The following is a 25,537-nucleotide window of genomic DNA, read 5'->3' on the forward strand; positions in this document are numbered from 1 at the left end:
AAACTAAACCTAACCTAAACCTAAACTAAACATATAGCATTAATAGGTATGCATATGCAAATGTTCTAACCTATATACATACCTACTTTTATATAATTCCACCTTGTATCTGTATTTTCACCCTTTAAACCCAGGGATATTTAGGGATAAGACAATGGATGATAAATTGATATACATCTCCAATAACTATATACAAAATTACCCATCCTGTAGATGAAAAAGCTTAGACATTAACAGTTGGGAACCAACCAATCCAATTTTAATAAAGGTACCAATGTTTTTTAGAACGTTTTGGGCAGGGTTCGGAAGCCGCGCTATCAGCCGCGCGGCTGCGGCTGCGGCTGAATCCTAATTTGCGGCTGCGGCTGATGTGGCTGAGGCTTATAGTTATGGAAGTGGCTGATGCTGAGAGTGGCTGAGGCTTAGTGCGGCTGAGAGTGGCTGCGGCTGAGGCTTAATAAGAATTGGGGTGGCTGAGGCTTACAGTGGCTGAATTGGAATTTTGTGGCTGAGGCTTCGAGCGGCTGAGGCTTACAGTGGCTGAGGGTGGCTGAGGCTTACAGTGGCTGAAGGATTTGTGGCTGAGGCTGCGGCTTACTGAAAGCCGCGTGGCTCATAGCGGCTGCGGCTTACACTGGCTGATTGGAAAATTAAGCCGCGCGGCTGAGTGAGGCTGAGGCTGAGAGTGGCTGATAACATAATTAAGCCTCGCGGCTGATTCTGAGGCTGCGGCTTACTGAAAGCCGTGCGGCTGAGGCTGTGGCTGAATTAAATTCAGCCGCGCAGCTGAATGCGGCTGCGGCTGAATACAATATTAAGCCTTGCGGCTGATCTTATGGCTGATTACAAAATAAGCTTTGCAGCTGAGGCTTCGGCTAAATTGGATTTTATAAATGCATTCTAGGACATTTTTTGGAGAGTTGAGGGTGGTTAGGGGTTGTGAGAATAGGAGTGGAGGGAAGAGGGGGGAGGACAGCAGGATTTTTTCAAATGTTTGATTCAGAATTAGTACCCAAATTTTATACTGGTACCCAAAGTTTTATACTGGTACACAAAGTTTATTCTGGTACCCAAAGTTTTATTCTAGTACCCAAAGTTTTATACTGGTACTCAAAGTTTTATACTGGTACCCAAAGTTTTAGTCTGGTACCCAAAGTTTTATAATGGTACCCAAAGTTTTAGACTAGTACTCAAATTTTATTCTGGTACCCAAAGTTTTATACTGGTACCAAAAGTTTTATACTAGAACCCAAAGTTTTATACTGGTACCCAAATTTTACTGGTAACCAAAGTTTTATACTGGTACACAAAGTTTTATACTGGTACCCAAAGTTTTATACTGGTACCCAAAATTTTATACTGGTACCCAAAGTTTTATTCTGGTACCCAAAGTTTTATACTGGTACCCAAAGTTTTATACTGGTACCCAAAATTTTATACTGGTACCCAAAGTTTTATACTGGTACCCAAAGTTTTATACTGGTACCCAAAATTATATACTAGTACTCAAATTTTATTCTGGTATCCAAAGTTTTATTCTAGTACCCAAAGTTTTATACTAGTACTCAAAGTTTTATACTGGTACCCAAAGTTTTAGTCTGGTACCCAAAGTTTTTATACAGGTACCCAAAGTTTTAGACTAGTTCTCAAATTTTATTCTGGTACCCAAAGTTTTATACTGGTACCAAAAGTTTTATACTAGAACCCAAAGTTTTATACTGGTACCCAAAGTTTTATACTGGTACCCAAAGTTTTAAACTGGTACCCAAAGTTTTATACTGGTACTAAAAATTTATACTGGTACCCAAAGTTTTATACTAGAACCCAAAGTTTTATACTGGTACCCAAAGTTTTATACTGGTACCCAAAGTTTTAAACTGGTTACCAAAGTTTTATACTGGTACTAAAAATTTATACTGATACCCAAAGTTTTTTACTGGTACCCAAAGTTTTATACAGTTACCCAAATTTTATACTGGTACCCAAATTTTATACTGGTACCCAAATTTTATACTGGTACCCAAAGTTTTATACTGGTACCCAAAGTTTTATACTGGTACCCAAAATTTTATACTATCTTTCCTTTGCGCCTGTTTATGAGCCGAGGAACTTTTCATGTTGCACACCTAGCACCTAGGAACCATTTAATGTCTTCAGTTATAACGCAGTGTCTGGGCGAGATTCGAACCTATTACATGATGCGCTATTTGTTGAACCTTGGGGAACCAATTCTTTCCTTTTCTGTATTAGTTTGAGTGACATCTATCCAGCAACCAACTTTTGTTTATTGAACTACCTGCCTGAAAGTTTTATGGTAATGAGTTACGCCTGTTTATGAGCCAAGGAAATCCTCCTACTCCAACTTTACATGTTGCACACCTGCCATAGCAGCAGTAGGAACCATTTAATGTCTTCAGTTATAACGCAGTGTCTGGCCGAGATTCGAACCTATTACCTCCCTGATGACAAGCAGATGCGCTTCTTGTTGAACCTTGGATAATTAAGGGGAACCAATTCTTTCCAATTTAAGTGACATCTATCCAGCAACCAACTACCTGCCAGAAAGTCCAATGGTAATGAGTTACGCCTGTTTACGAGCCAAGGAAATCCTCATACTCTAACTTTACATGTTGCATACCTGGCATAGCTGCAGTAAGAACCATTTAATGTCTTCAGTTTTCACGCAGTGTCTGGCCAAGATTCGAACCTATTACCTCCATGATGACAAGCAGATGCGCTACATGTTGAGCCATGGTACGCAGGTTACATTTGTCTTAAAAATAATCGTCTTTAAAATGCTTATCATATGTACACTTGCAATAAATGTATTACTAACTTACCTCTTATGAAAAATGTTTTTTTTTACAAAAGTGCTTTTTATTACAATTATTCATGGGTATAATTTTTATGACAAACTTTTTATGTCACATAATCTTAATGACAAATGTAATTATGAAGTTATTACAAAAAATACTAAACAATAGGTACTGGAAAAAGAAGAACTGAATTAAAATAATATTTTGGGGGGTAGGGTGATTTTTATTGGGTGGGGAGGGCCGGGGCGAGTAAATCCCATTTTTAATTTTGGGGTGATGTTTAATTTTTTTTCTAAGGCAATTTTTTTCTGGTAGTGTGATGGTACCCTCCCCCACAATAGTTGTAAACCTTCCCAGTACCTATAAGAAACTACCCTGAATAGGAGCACCATATTGGTTTAGTAGTTAACCAGATCCTGTAGTACAAACAGATAGACAGACAAACAAACAGACAGACAGACATCATAATACTTAATGATCTAAAAATAAGACAAATTTTCATTTTGAAATATTGGAGCTCTGATAGCTTTTTGGTACGGTAACAGCTTTGAACCATCTATCATCCGGGTTCGAATCCCAGAAGAAAAAAAAATTGGGGGGGATGAAGGGTGACTTTTATTAATTTTTTATGGGAAAATAGGGGGGAGTTTGGTTGAGTTTTTTTTTTTAAATTCAAAAACTTGGAAAAGGCAATTTAAAAAGTTTTCATTAGTTCAGTAGTTATCGAATTCTTAATCTACAGACAAAATAACTTAAAAGATTATTGGACCCGGCCAGCTGCTAGCAAGAATATGACTGCCCCTTTTTATTCTGTTTATTTCCCTTGCCCCCACCTCCCTTCTCCCTTCTCCCCGTCTGCTACATTCCAAACTAACACAACGAGTGTTTATTTCCCTTGCCCCCAATTCCCTTATCCCTTCTCCCCGTCTGCAATATTCAAAACATACATAACAAGTAGCGGCATTTCATGCGCAAGTCCCCAAACTCAGTCAGAAACTGCTAAATTCTTGCACATTCCCTTAAAGCCAGTCCCCAAAGTCTGAGACTCCTAAAAATTGAATATTTGATCCATTGTCCCCTCCCTTACTCCCTGTGCACTAACCCTTAGAACATAGGTGTAAAGCAATTTTATATTAAAATTTAGTTAATAATATTACAAATAAAGTAAGTTTACCTAGAACAAATCTCCTCTAATCTTTTTTTACACATTATATCCACCCTCCTTTTATAATTTTTTTTCAACTTAAGAGGAAAATACTAAATATAAATGAGAGGAAACAAAAATTATTGTCCATTGTCCATAGCAGAATAAAAACTTTAATCACATTCAATTCTTGGTGGAATTGAACCAAGAACCTTTCCAACACACGACTGCCACACTAACCCCTAGACCAAAGGTGACAGAAATTTTGAAGAAAAATTTAGGTCTAAATATCACAATTATAATAAATTATTGGGTGCTAAATTTCATAGGTATAACTCTTATGTAAATACTTTTAAAACCTGTTTTAATATGTAATGAGTTAATGGTTAAAGGATACTGGTGGCTGCGCCCCTAAAACCTCTAGGAATACTTAAGGGAAGCAAAAATGATTTATTTTGAGGGTCATCTTTTTTTGGGAGGGAAAAGATACATTTCCCCAAAAAAATTATAAACCTTCCCTGGATCAATAAGAAGCTTCACATTACCACTTTATATAATAGAATATGTGGATATATTAAAAAAAAGAAAATTTGTTAATAAAATTATGGACCTCATTTATTGGCCAGTTCATTTATATATCCCATAAGAGGGGAGAGATGGATTAAAGGGGGTGTATGGGGGTTATTGTTATTTTAGCCAGCTGAGATTATTTCTTTATCAGAGTACATGAAAATATGGACAACATCAAAGTAATAATATATCGATTCATGTATTGCTTATAAATTCAGAAATTGTATAACATAATGATAAAGATAAAGAAACATTTTTTTTTATAATAATTGCAGTTTCGAAAATAAAATCAATTTTAGTAAGCATCTTTGTAAAATAAACAAAATCGGATGATATATGATAATCATTTAACTATTTCAATCTATCGAGTACATAAAGATTATGTAGATTTTTTTGCATATTATACAGGACAATTTATTGCATTTTACAGACCTTTTTTTAACCAACTTTAAAAAGTAAAATACATCGCTGTTTAAATTTTTTTTGTTAGAAAACATATTAGGATAATTTGTGTTCAAAATAAACACACACACACACCCTCCCCCCTCCCCAAATCTTAATTTAATTATTTTCATTAATTTAAAAATACTATGAAAAATGAAATATGTATAAATCTTTTTTTTGCATAACTTTTTCAGTGTCTCTCATCAACCACAAAGTATTAAATACATTTAAAATTGAAGAAATATCTAAGTAGGAGAAGCTTAATTATATAGAACAAGTATTGTGTACCTAAACGGAAAAATAATAGAGAAGCTACTATATAACTTGAGTATCACAAAAATTGATTGCCCCCTGTGAGGTTTGAACTCTTGGTCCCTAGTTTACAAGACGAGTGCTCTACCATTGAGCTAAATAGGCCACTTGTACAAGAAAAAAAATTTAAGATAATACAAATTCATAGTGAATATTAAGTAAATTCTGAAAAATTTGTATCTTTTAAAAACAATAAAATTAGGCAAACGTCAGTAGGGCAGTTACCCTATTAATAGTATTCAATAATATTCATAAGTATCAACGTTCAAAAACATATTGCTCCTGGTGAAATTCGAACTTATAACCCTGGCATAACAGTGTAGAAGAACCGTGCGCTAACTGATTGCGCCACTGGAGCTCTTACATTACAGGTTCAAACTTTTTGTAGTTGTTCGAGATGGTAGTTTCTATGTTGTAATTTAAAAAAAAAATTAAGATAAAATTTTTATAAAAGAATATAAAAAAATTTAAAAGTATAACATTTTAAAAAAATACATTTAAAAAAATTATTTTTGGGCGATGGAAATGTCTGACCCCCACCCCAAAATTAGCTCAAAACCATCCAATGTCAATATATATATAACTAGCGGCTACGCCCCTAGAGGCCTCTAGGGGGCACTTGAGGAAGAGAGAGAGTTAAATTTAATAACCCAATTTCTTATTTTAAATTTTTAAAGAAAAGTAAAAAAAAAAATTTTTTGGGGGGGTGGAATTTTTTTTTTTTTTTGGGGGGGGTGCCTCCCCCCTCATTTTTAATTTTAGTTTAAAAAATTTAAAATTTCTTTTTCTTTTTGGGGGGGGGGATTTTTAATTTTTTGGGGGGGTTGGGGGTGTCCCACCCCCAAAAAAATAGTTATAAACCTTCCCAGGACCTATGAGAAGCTACCCTGTTAAGGAGAACCCGATCGGTTCAGCGGTTAGCGAGATCCTTCGGTACAGACACACAGATACACAGACACACAGACATCCTGTTACTTTAGTAAAAGGATTCCTGAGAAGGACAACATTGTCAGTTCAGTGGTTGCTGAGATCTTAAGCTTCAGACAGACAAAATTAAATGAAAATTAAGCCCCGCGGCTGAATTGACGGCTGAGGCTTGTACTAATTTAGCACCTGCGGCTGCGGCTGGGGCTTACAATATCTCAGCCGCGCGGCTGTGTCAAAGCTGCGGCTGAATTTAAAAAATTAAGCTGCGGCTGAGGCTGCGGCTTACAAATATCAAGCCGCGCGGCTGCGGCTGCTGCATAATCATAACTTTGCAGCTGCGGCTGAGGCTTTCTTGAAGCCGCGCGGCTGAGTGTGGCTGAGGCTTCCCCAACTATAAGCCGCGCGGCTGATTGCGGCTGAGGCTTAGAGGGGCGTTGGCTGAATGAGGCTTAGTGCGGCTGAGGCTTAATGTGGCTGAATTGGAGTTTTGTGGCTGAGGCTTACAGTGGCTGAATGCGGCTGAGGCTTACAGTGGCTTATGTTTTCTTTAAGCCGCGCGGCTGCGACTAAGGCTGAGGCTTATTGGGTGGCTGAGGAAGCCGCGCGGCTGATTTTGAGGCTTCTCGTAAGCCGCGCGGCTGATGGTGGCTGAGGCTGAGGCTGCGGCTGCGGCTTCCGAACCCTGGTTTTGGGTGCCTATGTAATATATAGTTCAATGTCCCATCCCGCCCTGCTTTAAGCCAATATTTTACAGTCAAAAATTAACATGTATTTTAGAATGGCTGAATGGATATAATATATGTGGATATTATGACAGGCAAACATTTGTCGTTAATTTAGGTTGCTAATATGGAACTCATTGATAAGTCAAAACGTTCATCTAGTAGGAGGGTCTAGAGGTGGGGTAAAAGAGGCGGATGGGGGGAATCGACATTTTAGCTGGCTGTCAGTGTCATTTTATTAGAGTACATGAAAATCTGGTGCAACATCCAAGTTATAATATATCGAATCTAAGATTTGAGAAATAGGTATAATGAAAGCAAAGGGAAATAACATTGTTTAGGATAAGGGTAGCTGTTTTTAAAAGGTATCAATATTAGGTAATATTTTTATATTTAATTGTAGCTGCGCCCCTAGCATCTATGTGCTTTAATATAAAGTGCCTGTTAAGCACTGATACCCCTCTAAAAAGTAGCTTTACAAAGTGTCTCAAAAGATTAGCCGTGTGACGTCATAAAAATGTTGATGTGAGAGGAGAAGTGGGAAAGGAAACCCCTGAAAAAAGAGATAGATTTAGTTGTGTTTTTTTGACGTCGCACTGCTGTTTTTTGAGCCACTTTGTAAAGCTACCTCTAAAAAATTAAAATAAGGAGGGGTTAGTTTTTTCCTATGGCTAACTAGTGGGAGGACCCTTACCATACGGGGCTACTCATTACCCAATATAAGGGAGGATTGTTAAATTTTTTCCTATGACTAACTAGTGGGGGGGGACCCTAACCATACGGGGCTGCCTAGTACCAAATATAAAACATCCTTACCTGACCTGAAGTAATAAAACAAACAATCGAAAAACTGCCTCCCCACCCCCTCCCTTATTTCAATTTTAAAATAAAAATGTGGGGTATTTTTGCTCAAGAAGGAACTTTGTGTAAAATTGCCAACAAACTTTAAGAGTAGCTTTGGAAGTAAAAAAAATTGCTCTCATGTTTTAAGATGGCAATTTTTCTTCTATATATTTCTCCACCCATTACTTTATTAGTGTTGAAACAATTCAACCAATGAAAAAGTCTTTTATTTGGTTATCACAAACTGCTTAAAACCATACCGGGACCTATGTGAAGCTTCCATTACATGGAGAACTCAATCGGTTTTGTAGTTGTTGAAAAATTAAGCTTCAGACAAAAAAAGCTTACTACTTTATATAAAAGGACCAAAGCCCTTATGGAAGGACGGGAAAGATCATAAAAATAGCATAAAACCACTCCATTGTATGGTTTATAAAAGGTACTAACTTACTAAAACACGATACAGAGTGTATGGAAAAAATAAATCATACTCAAACTTTGATTGTAAAGAATTATTTCTTAGATTTGTTCAGTACATACTATTTATATTATTACAGGAATCTAAAGGAATAAGACAATGGCCGATAAATTGAAGCACATTCCCAATGATGATACGCAAAATTACCCTTCTGTATGAAAGTTCTCAAAGTTGTTTCAATGAATAAGGAAACGTTACTAAAAGCTATATGTTACGGACGGACGTATAGACAGACTGTTATTATAGTAAGGACTTTAATGCTTTAATTGCTTATTTCTAAACTGAATGAATTGTCTTATCCCTTTAGATCCCTGTGTACTTACACTGTACATTGATAGATATTAATCCAGGCAACCACTGCAAAATTGGCTGGGCATTATAAATCTGTAATTTTTTTCAGGAAGATAGGAACATTGCGCTGTTTATTACTCTAGACCCCAAAGTTTTATAATAGCGTTTTCTTATTTGTTAGATTAACAACGTTGTGGACTTATATTGAATTTTTTGTATTTGGTTACTGTATATACTGTACATTTTATCAATTATTCCGGGCGACCACTGCAAAATTGGCTGGGCATTATAGAACTGTAATTTCTTTACAAAGGTATCAAATTAGTTTTATGGCATATATGTGGATGCAGGCTAGCAAAATAGTTTTTTATTTGGGGCATATACTATAGGGGCAGACTTTTAAGCGGACCCCCTCCCCAATATAAAAAAAAATAAAAGTTATGATAAAAAAATTTGGGATGGGCATTTTTTCTAGGGCTGGTTTCTTTTCTTACCCACCACAAAAATAGTTATAAATCAATCCAGGACTGAGGAGAAGCTATGTATGTACAGGAGAATCATAAAGGTTCAGCGGTTAGCGAGATCCTTCGGTACACACAAAAAGACACAAAGATTCATAGACATGCTGTTACCTTTGTGTAAGGATATTGCAACTATACATATAATTGCTTAAAATGCTTAAATATCGATAATTAGTATCTACATGGATGATAAACAAAAATGGATATAGAATAGTGGATATATTGACAGGAGAATGTTTTCAATTCAGGTTGTTAGACTTATTTTTTGATCAGTTCGTCCAACCAGTAGAAGGGCAGGGTGTGGATGGGAGATATCGTTATTTTAGCTAGCTGCAAGTACATTTATTAGAGTATATGAAAATCTGGGGCAATATCCAATAAATAATTTATCGATTATTGAACTATCTGTGTAAACTTTTATTGAAAAAGTTACACATTTCACGAATTTAAATCAATGTTAACAAGGAAGGCGAAGCTTCAAAATCATTGTAGAAGGGTCATACTTCCATTTTTGTTATTTAATTATAGAAATGCTTCGCCTACCAAAAATCAGATTAATAGGAACATCATATCATATAAAAAATTGTTGTCAAAAAGCTTAAAATCAACATGTTTTAAATGAACGTACGGACTATCTGGTAACGATTACATAGTTGCTACGCTTCGTAAATCTTACCTAATTTTAATAGGAATTATACTTTGAAATTCAATTCTAAGATCTCTAAATTAACGAAAAGAGTTAACTGTTACAGACTCTAATTACAGAAAAGCTTCGCCTATAAAAAGTTACACATTTCACGAATTTAAATCAGTGTTTTTTTAAACTGGGAAGATTAAACATATGAGTTCTATTAGAGGGAAAATTTAATATATTGTTTTTAAAGAATACTTTTAAAATTAAAATATATCTATCCAAATATGTATATCATTATTAAAGGTATGGATAACCACAAAGCATATAGGCAGATGAAATCAATGTGAGGGCATTATTTGAATTTTCTTTAATAATCATTATTTAAACAAAATATATTGGAGGAAGGTATTAATGCAGAATAAACAATAAAATTATTTTATCAATAAAGCAAATAATATAAGGAACTTTACTTTTAAATTGGCTTTTTACCTAGTACACTTATTTTCTACGGAACTCTAACTTACCTAAAGAAAGAAAAAAATTGTTAGATATAGTGAAAAAGTTTTGACAATGCTTGTTTGTACCATCTAGTCAATATTAGTTTATTAAACAACGAATGAGAACTGAGGTTATAAAACTTTGGGTACTGTCTATGGTGGTTGTTAAAATAAAGTCTAACAGTGTTTCTATAAACCTGTGCATTGAGTATGTGCATATGTTTAGCTGGTGTGCTTGCATTCTAGAGAATCTCTTTGAATTTAGCGCATTTGTAATGATGATTTACAAAACTACCCCATCCTTAGGTTAAAATTAGTGACTGAAATGTTTGGACACTTCATCTGAGAGAACCAACCAATCAAAATTTAATAAATGTCGTCAAAATCGTTGAATAAGAAAACGTTGTTATAATACTTTGGGGACTAGTGTAATAAACTGCCCATTGTCCCCTCACTTCTAGACATCTACTTATAAAGTACGAATTTCTGAAAACTAAAACATTGCAAACCACTCCTGATTAAATTTTAGCTATTTTTGGGGCTGTTATTAGCTAGTTTTTGGGGACACCGTATAGTTATAGGGGCTATGTCTGGGATATACTAAAGTAATTTTACTAATGACGCTATTTCTACAGAGAGAGAACCCGCCTTTAATGAGTTTCAAAATCAGGAGTGGAGGTGTGATTATAAGGTAAAAAAAAACTTTTGTTATATCAAACTAGCGGTTGCGCTCCTAGCATAAAGAAGCTCTGTATTAGAAGTATAGGAAAAGCAAAACATATACTAAAACCATCCAAAGACTTTTAGGAAGATAGAAATATTATATAATTATTGATTAGAATAACAAAATAATACATAAACAATTTTCGCCATGTACCAACCAATAAATTCTAGATTTTGTGTGTGCGTGTTTGTGTGTGTATTGGTATTACCCAATTGACCCATGACTTTAAGTCAAGTACAGATATATTTAAGGTTGTTAAAAGATTCAAACTTAACACTTAATTCACTCCAGAAAAGAAGAGGACAATGGACTGTTTATTAGTCCCCAAAGTTTTAAAATAACGTTCTCTCACTGGCTTTTAACTGTTTCGACTTTTTTTTTGAACTTTGATTGGTTGGTTTCTTCTAAACTTTAATGTCCAAAAATTTCTACCACTAATTGTAATCTACAGATGGGGTAATTTTGTGTGTCATCATTGTGGATCTACATAAATTTATCGGCCATTGTCTTACCCCTTTAAATCACTGGAAAAAATTAAATGAAAAATATCTCTAAATTATCTCTATAACCGATGGTTTCTTCCCCTTATCTATTTATATATGTACACCAGGGAGGGAGGGGACATTGGGCTGTTAATTACACCTGTACCCAAAGTTTTATAATAACGTTAGGCTATAAGTACTTTTGATTTTGATTATTTGGGTCATTTAGATGAGTATCCTAACGTTTCAGCTAAAGATTTTAATTAATTTAGTTTATTATCATTGGGGATGTAAATTCTTTTATTGTCGTTTGTCTTATACCTTAAGATCAATGTATGCACATAAAAAGATTTTCATTTAAAAATTTTATAGGCGAGGCAAAACCAACAGTGGATACAACCCTAGCATCTAGGGGCTCTGTAGGGACCAACAGGGCCTAGAATAATAGTTTGAAACTATTCTAAGTCTTATATCTGAAAATCAAATAGCCAAAAAGCATCACAGACCCTATGTAAAACTTAACTAGAATAGAGAATTCAATCGGTGCAGTAGTTATTGTGATCTTTAGTTTCAGACAAAAAGCCCCAAACTCCAGAAAAAAATAAATTTGGAACGTTTAAAAACCAAAGTTAGTTTTATCCCTATTGAGATTTTTGCCCCCCATTTCAAAAGCTTGGGAATTCCTAACCGAAGAATAATTTTCTTTTCACAGAGATTGAAAAGGGGGTGGTGTCGGTTGTTTATTTCTTTAGGTCAGGTAAGGTTAGGTAATATTGGGAACTGGGTAGCCCTGCAGGATTAAAAAACTAAGGCTCACCATAGTTTCATTTAATTAAATTAACAGATGAGATTCATTGTTCAATAGGCACTTTGAGGTAGAGCACCAATTAATTTACCTACAGAATTTTGTAAACTTTGTATTTAAATCCTAAATTGAGTAGAAATTCTGGGGTATGCTTAATCATAAACATCTATCTTCCTATCTATCTATCTATATATCTATCGATCTATCTATCTATCTATCTATCTATCTATCTATCTATCTATCTATCTATCTATCTATCTATCTATCTATCTATCTATCTATCTATCTATCTATCTATCTATCTATCTATCTATCTATCTATCTATCTATCTATCTATCTATCTATCTATCTATCTATCTATCTATCTATCTATCTATCTATCTATCTATCTATCTATCTATCTATCTATCTATCTATCTATCTATCTATCTATCTATCTATCTATCTATCTATCTATCTATCTATCTATCTATCTATCTATCTATCTATCTATCTATCTATCTATCTATCTATCTATCTATCTATCTATCTATCTATCTATCTATCTATCTATCTATCTATCTATCTATCTATCTATCTATCTATCTATCTATCTATCTATCTATCTATCTATCTATCTATCTATCTATCTATCTATCTATCTATCTATCTATCTATCTATCTATCTATCTATCTATCTATCTATCTATCTATCTATCTATCTATCTATCTATCTATCTATCTATCTATCTATCTATCTATCTATCTATCTATCTATCTATCTATCTATCTATCTATCTATCTATCTATCTATCTATCTATCTATCTATTGAGTAGAAATACTGGGGTATACGCTTAATCATAAACGTGCATACTATATTTATACAAATGGATATATGATATACGTGGATATATTGACAGGAGAAAATCTATCGTCAATTTATCTTGATAATGTCGACCTCATTTATTGGTCAGTTCTTTCATCTAGTGTGAGAGGAGGGGATGGGGTAAAGGTGGTGTATTTAGGGGTATCGTTATTTTAGCCAGCCATGAGCATCACTTTATCAGAGTACATGAAAATCTGGTGCAATATCCAAGTAATAATATATCGCCTGTTCAACTTATACATTTTTATTAAAATTAGAATATTCTAAAAATGTGGGTCTTTGATGTTTATGGCTTGTTAATAGCACAGCTTTTCTGTAACTAGTGTTGTGTGTACGTTTGTACAACCTAGACAAGAAAGAAAGAAATACAAAGAAAAAAGAGTGTTAGAGAAGCTTAAAATACTTAGGTCCCGGAATGTTTTATTACAATAATAATTTGAGATGGTTTTAAACTATTTTTCTGATCCCCCTTCTCCCTACTAAATTAGAAAGGTTTTTATCTGTACTTTAAGATCATTCCAACCACTAAACTTATTGAGCCTTTTATTTTATGGTACCATTACATTGCGAGGCAGGTTTTGAACTATTTTTGATTACGCCAGATGTCTCTAAAGGTTAGGGGCGCATCTATTCACTATACCATATTATTATTATTTCTCTGTCTCATTTATCTCAACTTTTCAGGAATCTAAAGGGATAAGACAATGGCCGATAAATTTATGTACATGATACCCAAAAATTAAACACAAAATTACCCCTGCTGTAGATTTAAACTGGTTGGTGAAACGTTTGTACAGTTACCTTAATAAACCAACCAATCAAAATTCAATACATGTCCTAAGGTTGTTAAGCCAACGAATAAGAAAAGTTATTATAAAACTTTGGGGACAAGTGTAATACACAGCCCAATGTCCCCTTAATTCCTGCAACTTCTAGTCTTAAAAGCCATAATAATTTTAAAGTTTCTAAATATCAGGATGAAAAGATACTTTGGTACCCAAAGTTTATACCATTATATTTTCTCTTCCGTTGGCTCGAAAACTTTGGGTAATTTTATTGAATTATTCTTAAATAAAAGTGTTCAAACTTTTAAACAAATAATTTTAATCTACAGAAGAGTTGATTTTGTTTCTCATCATTGGAGATACATATAAATTTATTGACTATTGTCTTATCCCTTAAGATCCCTGCTTGAAATATCTATTTCATTGTTTCATCTGTAAATGTTTATTGGTATAGACACGCTATAGTCCCATTTAAATTTAAACGTTATTTAAAAACCTATTTTAGCAATATACAATTATTATTCTGGGAGGGAGGGGACAATAGACTGTTTATTACACTAGTCTCCAAAGTTTTATTATAACGTTTTCTTATTTGTAAGTTTAACAACTTTGGGAAATGTTATTGAATTATGTGGCCAAACGTTTTAAGCACCAATTTTAATCTACAGAAGGGGTAATTTTGTGTATCCTTATTAGTCTATACTTACATTAATTTTGCTGTTGATATATTTATTTTATTAAATTTTTTCGTGTTATGACCGTTTTCGGGTTTTTTTGGTTCAATTATTACTTACGGAAAAAGTTCTTAAAATCAAACTTTAAACAGAGAGATAATTAAAACCTTTACTACGTTAAAAGGTCGTATACATTTAATATTAATTTATTGTTAACTATTGAAAATATACGTCTGAAATTTGGTGTAAAGATTCTTATAACAAATCATTTATATATCATAATTCTATTGAAAAATCTAATTAATTCAGCTGCTTTTAAAGATATATGCAAGAAAAGTTTTTGAAGATTCCAATAGCCAAAAAGCTTCACTCCATAATTAACTTTATAAGTTTTTTATAGGTATTTTTGTGGAGATGTCATTCTTGTTTAGAACTTATTGATTTACAACCGATAGTATAAAATGAATCTTTAACCCCTAAGACCAATAAAACAATCACTGGCAAAGCAACAACCTAAACAACTTTTAGATAATAGACATTTATCCCATTGTATTATAGACAGCTTTCCGCGAATATTAATATACAATATTATTTGATTCAGACAAGTTTTGTTAGCATTTGGCCCCTCAGGGATAACAAAGCTGGTTTTAATCTTTTTTCTTTTCCGCGGAAAGCTGTCTCAAATGTTGCAGGGATCTTAAGGGATAAGAGAATGGATGGTAAATTAATACACCTTCTGTATATTAAACTTATTGGTTGAAAAGTTTGAACACTCCTAGTTTGGAATCCACTAATCAAAACCCAGGAAAAGTTTTTGAGCCAACGAATATAAAAATATGGGTACAAGTGTAATTTCCAATCAAATGTCCCCTCCCTCCCTGGGGTTTCTTATTCATTAAAACTCTGCATAGATAGCCCCAGCCTTACAGGGATAATGGATAAACAAACGGAAACAATACAAAATAATAATAAGAGCGAAACGGGTGTATTTTCCGTTTTTGATCTTATTTTTGATAACTTTATATGAGGTTAGGTTAGGTTGGATTGGGTACTGGGTAGCCCTACATGTATTGGAAAAAACATATAAACTAACCTTAGTTTTCTAAAAGTGTCATGCGACCACAGACCCCCTTTGTTTTAAAGTCAAGCTGAGTATGCCAATAGCCTGTTTTGGCACACGGTACTTGACTTGGGGGAATATTGGCATACTCTACTTGACTAGGGGGAATATTGGCATACTCTGCTTTACTAGGGTGAATATTGGCATACTCTGCTTTACTTATCAAGATATGCTTTTCCTAGAATTTTGAAATAATTTATGTATATATACTAGCGGCTTCACCCCCGCCCCACTCTCGATGTCTCTAGGGGCATTTGAGGGAAGGAGAGAGCTGAAAATCTCCTTTACATTTAAGTTTTAAAAAGAAAAACTATGTAACAAAATCATGGTATTTTGAAGGACCAATAAGAAGCTTCATTGAAAGAAGAATCATAACAGTCCATCGATTAGTGAGATCTTTTATTTTGAAATTTTAATGGTTTTAGGCTAATTTTTGTAACTTTTCTACTACTTGGAATAGAAAGCTCCTAGATGCTAGGGACGCAACTGCTATTTTATATGTTATGCGTACATAAAGTAGTAAATTTGTAGGTTGAATTAGATGACAACCTATATAATAAATATTAGACTGAAATAAATATTCTTAAATCCAGAGTCATGATCATACAAGTAGCGAAGCTACTCTATAGTTAACTTTTTCTAATCGTGCAGTCTATCATTTTAAACTTTTTCCCCCACATTTAGAGTCAGTCCATTAAGTAGCCAATTTTCGTATGTTAAATAAATGTACTTTCGATTTTATACCTTTAAATATGACAATATTACATGTTGTTATTTGATTTTAGACAGAACTTCTATAAATATTATCATTCTTGTTTCTGTTTAATATAATCCTTAGTAATAAATTCCAATATGTTATATAAAACAATTTCTAAATTTCCATTTCCTTATTCATAATTTTTTCGGCCTTTTTTAACCATTCAGTTACAGGAAACATTAATCCCCTAATCTCTTAATAATTCTCATCTCCGCCCCCTTTTAAGACATACATATATTTATATCAATAACAAGGATGACAACATCCATGAAAGCGAAGCAAAAAAGCTTAAACCCACAGACAAACTAACTTAAACGTATTATAAAAGTTAAATATGATATTAAAAGATTAATTTATTTTGTTATTTATGTATAAAATTGTGTCTTTTGGTAAATAAATCGGAAAATATGTTCAATTCATCTTTTTTTATATTTTTTTTGTCATGCTGTTTGTTTGATAAACTATTGGCATACTATGCCTTACTTGATGAAATATTGGCACACGCTACTTGACTTGGGGGAATATTGGCATACTCTACTTGACTAGGGGGAATATTGGCACGCTCTGTTTTACTTGTTGCCATTGGCACATTCAGCTTGACTTGATCCAAATAATTTGAAGAAATGGTAGTGTTCAGATATAACTAACTGCGACGCTCCTAGCCTCTAGGGGATTTGTGTTCGAAAGGGCAGAGAGGGGCTAGAAAAATAGCCCAAAACCATCACAGGAGAAATGTGTAACTTACCTAAAAAAGATAACGCAATCAGTTCAGTAGTAACTACTTTAGATGATTTAATATTAGATATTTCTGGAAAGTTCTCTCTTAGTCCCTGGAAGCCACAGCTTTTAATCTATGTAGAGAAGAAAAAAAGGGCAAAAATATTGAATTACAATTTTCTAGCGCAGGGCATAACCCCCCCCCCCCTCCCTCCCCCAACCTTAAACCAATGGATTTATTATACTTGGATCTTACACCAGATTATCATGTACTCTAATATAGTGAAACTTGTAGCTGGCTAAAATTCTCCTATCCATCCCCTTTATCCCATCCTCTCCCCATCTACTGGATGAACGAACTGACCAATAAGTGAAGTCTATATCAGCAAGCAACATTTTTTCCCTGTCATAATATCCACGCATATTTTATATCCATTGCCATAACCCCCCTTTTTTCTTTACCTTAACTTTTATCTGGTTTTCAATCTTCAAAGAAAGTTGGTTTTCATTAAAGTTGCCAAAGTTAGCAGAGCCCAGGGAGAGAGATAAGTCTTCTGATGAAACAAACAAACAGCAGATCATACCAGGGATATTAAAAGGATAAGACAATGGATGATTAATTGATGTATATTAAGGCGGGTTGATTTCCAACTTTTTTGGATTTTCACATTTTTTCACATTGGCAAGGGTTACTGGGTTAATAAAAAACCCTGTGAAATTTGAAAGAGGTTTTTTATCCAAAAACAACGGGCGCGCGGGGGTTATAAAATGTGCCCGCCCCCTTATAAAACCAAAAATTGAAATTCCTTCAAACACAGGCATGTTGCATATCAAAATGACCGCATTGAAAAGCTGATTACAGATCTGAAAACCGTTTTGAAAAATATTGATTCAGTCTGAAATGATTTTCAAATAACCTACCGAAATGAACAATTTTGACTAAATCAGCCTTTTTGGGTACTTAATGAGCTCTTATTCGAACTAGGAGCAATATTTTTCAAACCGGTTTTCAGATTCATGATCAGCATTTCAATGCGGTCATTTTGATATGCAACATGCCTGTGTTTGAAGGAATATAAATTTTTGGTTTTATAAGGGGGTTGGCACTTTTTATTCCCCCACGCGCGCCCGTTGTTTTTGGTTTAAAAAACCTGTTTCAAGTTTCACAGGGTTTTATATAGGCCCAGTAACTCTTGCCAATGTGAAAAAAATATGAAATTCCAAAAAAGTTGGAAATCAACCCGCCTTGATATATATCCCCAAAATCACTCCTTCTGTAGATAAAAATTAGTTGTTGAAAAGTTTTAACATTCAACTTAACAATACAAACCAACGAAAATTCAGTAAAAGTACCCAAAGTTGTTAAGCAAACGAATAAGAAAATGTTATTATAAAACTTTGTGGACCAGTGTAATAAACAGCCCATTGTCCCCTCTCTCCCTGAGATCAAACAAGCGGACAAAATGAGTTATGGAAAAGATGTTCAAAAGACAGAAAAAAGGAAGAATGAGATAATTAAAGAAATAGAAAATCACAAAAGCGTTTAACAACATCAATAATATCTTTCATAGAATTACCGACAGACCGACAGTCCCAAGTAAGATGTATTAATCCATAGCGTTACGGACTGACAGACACATAAGGTGAATTATAGAGTAGCTTTGCTAACAAGCAAAGATAAAAAACGAACAAAATGCCTTGACTAAATAACAGTCGTAACTTAATAATGTCTACATCATAGGCAAATGGTCTATTATTAATTTCTTTAGAATTAAATATAATGTACTGTATTATATACAATTTTCCACGAATAATAACATATGTGAAAAAATTAGTTTTAGAATATTTTTTCTCTGTGCGAAAAGAAGAATAAAGTTTTAATATTTTTGCAAGGCTGCCCTGTGCCCGTCTTACTATCTCATTTCAGGGAGCGAGGGGACATTGGACTGTTTATTATACTAGTTTTCAAAATTTTATAATAACGTAGTCTTATTTGTTGGCTCAACAACTTTGGGGGCTTTTATTGAATATGATTGGTTGGTTTATTAAGTTGAATGTTCAAACGTTTCAACCACTAATTTTAATCTACAGAAGGAGTAATTTTGTGTTTCATCATTTAGGATATACATAAATCAGTCATCAATTGTTTTTCCCCAAAGTTGTTGAGCCAACGAATAATATAAGAAAACGTAATCATAAAACTTTGGAGACTAGTGTAATAAACAGCCCAATGTCCCCTCCCTCCCTGTCCTTCACACACACAAATTCACAAACAAAATTGATATAGGTAACATCAAAAGAAAGAAAAAAACTATAACAAGCATGACAACTGCCATAAAAGCTAAGTTCTAAAACTTTTGAAATAAGTAATTAGCAGAATATGAATCTATAAGTCTCAACAAAATAGTAAGTAAACTTGTGGCAAAATTGCTTAAATAGAGTAATATATTACAGATAGAATGATAAACGGAAAGACAGGCAGAATGACAGACGGACGGACAAGCGAAAAGACAAAAGGACAGACGAAGGAAGGAATAAGTTTAATGGAAAAATTACGAAACCTTGTTTATAACTATGTTTATTCGACTTTTATTTAAATAGTTTTATATATTTTAGCTTCGCTACTTATGGATGTTGTCATATTTGTTTATCTTTATTTATTTAACAATTTTCAAATCCATAAATTCTGACCTCCCCTGTATCATTGGGCTGTTTATTACACTAGTCCCTAAAGTTTTATATTTTCTTATTCGTTAGCTCAAAAACTTTAATGATTTTTATTGAATTTTGAATGATAGGTTCATTAAGTTTAGAGTCCAAACGTTTAAACCACTAATTGTAATCTACAGAAGAGACAATTTTGTGTATACACATTGGGGATGTACATCAATTTATCGGCCATTGTCTTATCCCTTAAGATCACTGAAATTTATTACTATTTATTTAAATTATTATTTATGCAGTTTTGCAAGAAATATTCTTAAATTTTAACTTTTTGCATTTAAGAAGTTTTCCAAGTTTTAAATGCAACAAATTATACAAAAAATAATATTATTTTTATGCTAATTCTATTTTACAAAACTTCATACATTTGTATGAGAAAGTTATTTAATATTTTATTTAGAGATAGGATGTCTTTTTGTCCGTCAGTTTGTGTTTTTTTGGGGAATGATTCCATGTTTTGATAGCTAGGGTCTTAAAAAGTATTTCAAGGTATAAAACTTTTTAATATACATCATAGAATAAGAATTGTATAAGATAACGATTCATTTTGTAAGTAGCAAGGTTTTTTTTGTCTGCACATTAAGACTTCGATAACTTCTGAACCGATGCAATATTTTCAACTTATTCTTTATTAACTCTTTCCAGTATGGCTAAGGAAACCGATTAATATCCGCTGGATTAGAAACAGTTCTAAGCCATACTGAAAAATCATTAATCGTATCTTATTAGGTAAATTTTTCTACGAATATAAGTTTAAAAATCATAAAATAAATTCCACTTTTTTGTCCGGATCTTCAGCGACTTGGGGCTAACAAAACTGGAATTAATCTTATACTACGCGGAAAGCTGTCTATAATACGATGCGATAAATAACTATTTTTGTTTAATATTAGCCAGGTATATGTTATCACTTTTTTTAATTTTTACAAGAATATTTATCCCCAGTATTTAAAAAGGGAATGGATTTACTAAAGGGGAAAAATGCATGATTCTTAAAAAAGAAGAATCAAGAATTTATGTTTTATTAAAGTATGTAGCTATGTAATATGAATATATCTATAAAATAGATGTATATACAGACAACTACCTAACTTTCTTTTTCAAGAACCTCTTTCGTCTGCTTCTAAATTATTTTCTGCTACTTGGTTTTGTTAATATAAGCGACACCATTGGTTGATTTTCAATGACCCAATAGAAGGGTTGCACAAGGTGGTTGCGATGGGGAGATACAGTAATTTAACCCTTTCTCCCTCTAGTGTTTTACTCTAATGTAATATGTATGCAGGGATCTAAGGGGATAAGACAATGACCCATAATTTATGTATGTACATTCCCAATGATGATACACATAATTACCTCTTTTTTAGATTAAAATTAGTTGTTGCAAAGTTTGGATACTCAACCTAATGAACCAACCAATCAAAATTCAATAAGAGTGCCCAGGAAAACGTTATTATATTACTTTGGGGACTAGTGTAATAACCAGCCCAATGTATCTTCCCTTCTTGATATAACTGAAACTTTTAGCTCGGTATTTGTCTATCTGCTTAGGAGAATACCCTTTTTAGGTAGATATATCTTTTTTCGTTGTTCGCTGTTACAATTACATACTAGATAAATTGTATTTTTGTCTTACATAGACCTACCCCCTGCTTCCCTGAATATCTCATAGCTTAATCTTAATAGATATAGAATATTTTTAGACTTATCAAATAATGCATTAATCATTTGAAAAATCCAGGTATTCTTAAACATTTATTCAAATCGATATGTTATTAATTGTATGTTACACCAGATTTTTATGTGCTCTGATGTAATACTCGCAGCTGGCTATAATAACGATAATCCCCATCTACACTCTTTACCCCATCCCCTCTCATCCTACTAGATAAACGAAATGACAAATAAATGAGGTCCAATGGCTGATAAATTGAATGTATACACACAAAATTATTCCTTCTGTAGATTACAATTAGTGGTTGAAACACTCAACTTATTGAAAAGAAGTATAAAAAGGTAGGGGACTGGTGTAATAAACAGCCTATTGTCCCCTACTCTATGTTATGAAGCTCTATTTTAATCTTGAAATGCCACAACCACTAGAAGTGTCACTCTATGAAGTGTAGCTCTATTTTAATCTTGATATGCCACAACCACTAGAAGTGTCACTCTTTGAAGTGTAGCTCTTTTTTAATCTTGATATGCCACAACCACTAGAAGTGTCACTCTTTGAAGTGTAACTCTATTTTAATATTGATATGCCACAACCACTAGAAGTGTCACTCTATGAAGTGTAACTCTATTTTAATCTTGATATGCCACAACCACTAAAAGTGAAAATTGGATTCATAGTGTGAAATATGCCCCCCCCCCCCCCAACAATTTCTTTCATTTAAAAGTGTTTCTACAATAGGTAAATAATTAATATATTTATTAATAGCAAACTTTATAAAGAGTACTTTACTTTACTGTTATTAAAATACATTTATTTTTACTTGGATCTTACACCAGATTTTCATATTCTCTAATTAAGTGAAACTTTTAGCTGGCTAAAATCTACCTCATCATCCCCCCTTTACCTCAACCCATCTACTCATACTTGTAAACGAACTGACCAATAAATGACAAAGGATAGCAGCCTGCTGCGAATTTTACTTTATCAGAATCTTGTGTAAATTTCAAGTAATAATATATCCGTTGCATAAGCAATTTTATTTTGTAATTTCGTATTCACGTCTAAAGCTCATTTTTTTAACCCAATCTTTTTTCCGCTTACATTTCTACAGGGAGTGAGGGGTCATTGGGCTGTTTATTACACTAGTCCCCAAAGTTTTATAATAACGGTTTCTTATTTGTTTGCTTTTCAACTTTGAGGACTTTTATTGAATTTTGATTGGTTGATTCATTAAGTTGAGTGTCTAAATGTTTAAAACTATACAGAATTATTATTGGGAATGTACATAAATTTATCGTATCGGCTATTGACTTATCCCTGTAAATCCGTGATTTTATGCGCTTATTTGATAAAATCAAGGAATTTTTATGAAAAAGTAAAAAATTATAATTAAAAATCATGTTGTACTTTTGTAGATAAGCAGGGAGGGGAAGGGGACATTGGACTGTAAATAACACTGGTACCCAATGTTTTATAACCACGTTATCTTATTTGTTGACTCAAAAACTTTGAATACTTCTATTGAATTTTAATTTACAGAAGGGGTAATCTAATTTATCATCATTGGAAATGTATATCAATTTATCGTATATTGTATATATAAATTGTATATATATTGTATATATCGTATATCTCAAGGCAAATCTACTTAGTTATTCTTATTATAAAAGATTTATTAATTTTAAAATTATGAAATTCAAAATATGTATATGATTTTGATAAAATTTTAAATCTCATCCTCTTTCATTTATGTAGATTGCATTAAAGTATTATATACTCCAGTATGGCTTCGAAACCGATGAATATCCGCTGGATTAGAACCAGTTCCCAGCCATAATGAAAAATCATGTATAGCAAAATATTACAGTTAGTTCTTGAACATTATGAAAATAATAAATTGATACTAGTTTATTAGCATGGGCCATCGCCCCCTCGGGGCTAACAAAACTTGTTTTAATCTTATTTTCTTTATTTTTACGTCCGCGGAAAAATGTCTATAATACGATGCGATAAATAACTAATATATTTTACATTTGAAAGTCAGGTTTAGTGGATTTATTTCTAGAAGAGATCGAAGCTTTTCTATAATTAGGGTCGTTCGGTCCGTACGTCCACAACTGATAGCTCTTAATAATCTGTTTGATAATTTTTCAAATATATGTTCATAAGTTAAGCTGTAAATTATATGGGTACCCAAAGTTTAAAAACACGATCTTTCATTGGTTGGTTTGGGGTGGAAGTACAAATAACATAAGTCTTTTATCTTCTTATCCATGAGTGTTTTTTAATTTTCAATTTCGAATGGTTCTATTGTATTTTAACAAATATTTATAAACAAAACTCTGCGCTAGCTAGCCTGCATTTTGCTGTAATTCCTTTTAGTGTTTCTTCAATGGCGAATTTAATCCCATCTGCAAGAGTTGCATAATAGCTATACAGATAAGATGGTCTGCTTAATAATGTAACGCAAAAGGGAAAATATTTTTTTTCATATTATAATTTTTTGCAGTTCTCATAATTTGTGCTACATACACATTAGCGAATGTAATAGAACACCATTATTATTTTCTGTTTGTTGTCAAAGTAATCAATTTCAAATTAAAAGAAAACAGCGACCTAACCCCCCCTCAACCCTCCCCCAAACCATTACATTAACTTCCCAGTGATTTTAAAAAACAAACAAGGATGACAAAATCAGAAGGAATGACAAACAAACAATAACTCATGTCAGAACTTGTAATTTGTAAGTCTAAATAATATTGTACATAAAATTTGTTGCAAAATTGCATAAATACGGGATACTGTATAAGGACATAATTTCAATTTTAGGATTTGATTATATAGATGATTTGCTTAAATTAGTCTACCTTGTTGTCCTAGGAAGCATTATTGTAAAAATAAGATGAATGGAATACTTTATGGGATAAGTCTTAATTAACTAATAGAGCTAACCGTTAGGTACGGACCCTAATCATAGAGTAGCTTCGCCATTAAAAAACAATATTTACCCCCCTCCCCCACACCCAAATCACCACTTTGATGACGGGTAAATAAAATCTGAAATATAAATGACGCAAGTGAGTACAAAATATATACGCATATTTTGGTCAATTTTGGTGTTTTTTGAAAAATGCTAAATATAATGATAACTATTAAAACAATTTTTAAGTATAACTTTTATCTTATTAGGATAACAATTAAAAAAGAAAAATATTTTTACTATATGCAATTCGTGTTCAAACACCTAATTGAAAAAAATAATGCAAGATATAGCTTTTATTTTAAGATAGACGAGGGGCAACGCCCCCTAGAAGCCTTTAGGTATTATTAAAGTGGGAGGGGGATAAGTCAACCGCCTTTCTACTTTTTAATTTGAGTTTTAATAAAAAATATTATAAAAAAAATTTATGTAGGGGATTTGAAATTGGCGCATTTGTATAAACACCAGTTAATGCACAAAAATAAGGGGGGGGAACAAAACAAGTTTTAAAAAATCCGAGATTTCGAACTACTGTCATCACCACTTTGCTTCGGTTTCCTTTTGGCCTGTTTATTGTCGGGTATGTGTGTGTGGGAGGGAATGTTCACCTCCACAAAAAAAGGGACATTGGCTGTTTATTACAATAGTCCCCAAAGTTTTATATTTACACTTTCTTACTCGTTGGATTAAAAACTTTGGGGACTTTATTGAATTTCCATTGGTTGCTTTACTGAGTTCATCATTTGGGATGCACATCAATTTATCGTTCATTATTTTTTACCTGACTGTGACTTTTTACGATTATTATGAAACATTAAGAGTTTAGGATATTATACGGATAATGTGCGGATAAATATGCGGATAATATGCGGAATATATGCGGATAGCATACGGATTATATACGGAAATGAAAGTACAGCTAGGGTGTGTCTGTATGTCTGCCTTACATACATTTTTGCTCAGTCAATCTAATAATTACGAGTACCATAATGGATATAGAATATACGTGGATATTATGAAGGGGAGAA

The sequence above is a fragment of the Acartia tonsa genome, chromosome 8, assembly GCF_053477335.1.
Source record: "Acartia tonsa isolate MP-2025a chromosome 8, ASM5347733v1, whole genome shotgun sequence".
NCBI lineage: Eukaryota > Metazoa > Arthropoda > Copepoda > Calanoida > Acartiidae > Acartia > Acartia tonsa.